The sequence below is a fragment of the Labeo rohita genome, unplaced genomic scaffold (genome assembly GCF_022985175.1).
Source record: "Labeo rohita strain BAU-BD-2019 unplaced genomic scaffold, IGBB_LRoh.1.0 scaffold_733, whole genome shotgun sequence".
Classification (NCBI taxonomy): domain Eukaryota; kingdom Metazoa; phylum Chordata; class Actinopteri; order Cypriniformes; family Cyprinidae; genus Labeo; species Labeo rohita.
Genome location: NW_026129671.1, coordinates 1 through 4,068, shown reverse-complemented (window position 1 = coordinate 4,068; position 4,068 = coordinate 1). Strand labels below are relative to the sequence as shown.

Sequence of the window (4,068 nt, the reverse complement as noted above, 5' to 3'; positions counted from 1 at the left end):
AAAAGAAATTAGTCAAAAGTACACTGTAAAAACCGTTACTTAGAATCAACTCAAAAAAATTAAGGCAACATTTTCCAACTACTTTTTGTAAGTTTAGTGAACTTCTTGTTATTTTGATTTGGTAAAAATCAGTATTATTTATTTTACTGTATGCTAAAAAATTAAGTAGAGTCTACAATATAAAGCAAAACATTTGAGTTTAACCATTGTGACGAAGAGCAGCATATTGACCAAATCATACTTAGTTAAAATAAGTAACATTTAAAATAAAAAAAATAAACTTTTTGATTTTAATTAATTAATTTACTCTATTACTCTATTAATTTAGACAAATTATTTCTTCAATCCACTTGAAATAATTAGTTAGCATTGCCATAACTTTAATTAATAAGGAAAGAGAGGTATTCGTTTCCAACGTTTATTACTCTATAACAGCTGCCATATACAAACAATTGGGTGCACTAAGTTTCTGTAATCAATTTTTATGTTAATGTTGTAAACATTTTAACATTAAAAATTACAGAAACTTCTAACCTCATCTTTAAGTGCAGCATAGAACACTAAAGGACTGACTTTAGTGCACAGTACAGTACATTTTCGTATGTATTAAAACATAATAAACTAATACAATAACATGTTTGAAGCACAATCTGTGCTATATTTCAATAAAACATTTGACATTGAAATAAAATAAAATAAAGGGCCTCTGACCTCAGCATTTGATATAACAAAACTAACTTCAGCACATCAAGTGCCCACAAGCTGGAGACTTATCCAGGAACTGAAGAAGTCTGTGCTTGACTACCACACTGTTCTAAGTTAAACTGCCCACCGAGCAAGAGTGATGAACCAAAGAAACATAAAAAAAAAGCATAATCTTACATAAATCCTTACAAGAACACCTTCAACACACAACATTTAAATTTAAAATAAAACACAGGGAAGCAGGATCACAGCATTTGACAAGAAAGAACTGACTTCAGCTTCAATCCATAAGTGCACAGTACAGTATATCTTAGTATGTATTAAAACATTTTACCATAAAATGGTTTATATAACAGAAGCTCTGAACCGCAGCCAATTAACAATTGAACATTCACAACAATCTTCTGAAAAACTCTACAAAAACACAACAAGATTGCCATTTAGTGTGAGGTTGGCATTTGACCAACTAACTCAGAAGTTTGTTTTTGAGTGTCATGAATCGGGAAGAAGCCTTTGGGCGCAGTGTGTCAAGTCCCACAAAAAAGTCTTTGGAACACCTCAAATGTTTTGCAGAGTTGTGGTGGATACAGCAGGTTCAGAGCATGTCATCCCCAGAAGCAGGCAACACGCCCTGGCCAGATTTCCAAGATCAGTAAGCACTGGGATTCCCTCAATGATAATGCCCACTGCATCTGGTTCACGGCAGACATATATCTGCATATTTTCAAGTCCTCATGGACACTGATCTCCGTTTTTCCCTGTATGAGAATAAACAGAACAATAAGTGGCAACAGAGAACAATCTTCAAAAGCTAGGTGTGGTTAAGTAAAAGTACTGAAAATGCCACTCTTACAGTTATATCATCAGATGATTATGACTCCTGCATTAATGTAAAACAAGGATTTTACTTTTGTGAAACTGCAATTGAAAAATATGACAGTATTTTTTAAATAAAGTCTACAAGCAACTGGAAGACCATAAGGTTAATTTTGGACCCTGGTTCCTGCACATACATTTGGGTGTTTGTAGGTGTGTTTTTGAACTTTTTACAGAGCCAGAACCGATCCCCAACTCCAGCTCCGTACTATAACTCAGACAGACATAAGATTGATGCAGTATCTGAGGAATAAGTGCTTTTCCCCCCAAAAAAAAGTCAAACTATGCTTTTTAAACAATACTTACATAGTAGTCAGAGATTAGCTCTTGCCCACTCTCTCCCATGTATTCATTGAGGCATCTCAGAATCACGTCTCTCTTCTTCACCACAGAGGTACTTGGATCCTATAGTTGGTAAGTGAATAATGAAAAAACTGAATCTTGCGGTCAATATAACAACAAACATACAATGTCATTATTAGTGTGGTTCTGTACTACCCATTCAACAGAGCTTTATATTATATATTAATTAGGAGCTGTAAACAAAAATGTTTTTTTTTTTTTTTGCAATATTCACCCAATTAGGCAAGACAAGTAAATAAAGTACTTATTGTATTAATATGCATCTGCAACATTACTACTTTTGCCTCACCTGTATCAGTTCTAATAAAAGTTCTTGATGCGTTGATCAGCCGCTCCAGATCAGTAGATCTGATGGTCTTCTAAAGAAGCAACACAAATGAAAGAAGAGTTTATGAAAACCTCAGGATCATTGATGTTATTGCAATGCAAAATAAATATTAAATCTTTTTAGTTGAACAAATGGTTTAAGACAATATAATATATTTCAACCAAATATAGCAAAATATTAAGTTAAAGCGTTTACGAATTTTTATGATACGTTGCAGAGAGAAGCGCCAAAAATATAATGTCCTCATCTTTTTCAATCATGCAGGGACAACAACTGTGACCACAAACCTAGCAGATAAAGTAACTTTTAATTGACACATGTACGAGGATGAGAGACCATGCTACTAGTGTTTTGCTAGCTAATTCGGAAAGAGGCAGAACATTTAAGACGAGTGATTTGAGACAAAATAATTCACATTCACCGAGGCTAACGTTATTAGACTCCTTAAACAAACAAAACGACGATGTTTTTTTAAAGTACCCAGACTAAGTAGAAACATAAGCTGGCAATATATCTCACATAAACCTATCCTACGTTAACGTTAGCGATAGTTGTTTTAAGATTAATGTTAATTTCAAGACCTTCGGTAAGGCCGCATGGCGCCTGCAAAACTGACAAACTTAACGTTACTGTCTGAAACCTGGCGACGCTTTTACATTTTATAGTGCAATAAATGCGTGCTCATTCGGCTAAAACCTAAATTTATGCGATGTAAATAGTTACTTACATGTGTTGCACGTTGTATAAAGCCCCCAAAAACTCCAAAGAAATCCGAAACTGGTCCAGTACAGGTGACAATGAGCATCGATGTCGTTGTTCTGCTGCAGCATGTGAGCGGGTCGTGACGTATTATTTTGGATATAAACACTTAAATAGAGTTTTGTAGAAGCAATTTATTGTGAAGGTCAGTAAAAAACAATTTTTTGATAGGTAATAATAAGTTACAAAAACAATCACACTTTTTACTTATGTAAAAATTAAATGAATTCAAAAACAAAAGGGAATAAATTTATTGGAAGAAATATACTTTTTAAAATAAATTCCTATAGACAATACCCTTGAAGAGCTTTTTACAGTGTACCCATTAAATACACACACACACACACACACACAAACATATACATATACATATGAAGAGTTCATTTGCAAAAAACAAATAAATCCGTTTTTATTAATTTTCATAAAACATGTTTTTTTTAAATAACCCAACCAGTTTGATTGATATTACTTGGAATGCAGAATAATAACAAAATTATTATTTTTTAAAAAGAGAGTTATCTGCAAATTAACTCTTAATATATACAAATTAACTCTTCATTCATACACACACACACACACATACATGCATACAATTTATTAACATATAACATAAATATATCTTAGTGTCTTACTTGTTTAGATTTCTAGAAGACACATCAGCTTCATAACCAGTTCACATTTACAACTGCGTGCATTCCTCTAAAAATTAAAATGCAAAATACCCTTATTACTTTCGTTTATAAATGATGAAAAGGCAATACAGCGGTTCACTTACCTTCGCCAAAGTTAGGCAGCGATGAAGAAACCAGTGATCAAATGCATGCTGTTATAAAAACGAATAGGAGATAAAATGTTAAAATGTATGCAGAAGACGAATGTGGCATTATTTATACTTGCTTTCGTGCTTTAGCTAACGCTAATTTTACTGGGACTTGAGTAGCCTAGAAAGAGCACAGGAAGGTTTTATTTAACTGCCTATATATCATTAATAAGACGGAAAAGCACTTTGAATTTTAATAATTCGCCGCATCCTCTGT

The 4,068-nt window shown here is 33.1% G+C and overlaps 1 long non-coding RNA gene across 1 annotated transcript; it reads right to left on the bottom strand.

The window, feature by feature from the left end:
- Positions 1 to 1,893: 1,893 nt before the first annotated feature.
- LOC127161791 (uncharacterized) lies at positions 1,894 to 3,204 on the bottom strand. Its single transcript, XR_007827176.1, has 3 exons — positions 3,000 to 3,204; positions 2,234 to 2,303; positions 1,894 to 1,986 (listed from the first exon to the last, which is right to left on the bottom strand). It is a non-coding gene; the product is annotated as an uncharacterized LOC127161791 (long non-coding RNA).
- Between the last annotated feature and the right edge of the window lie 864 nt (positions 3,205 to 4,068).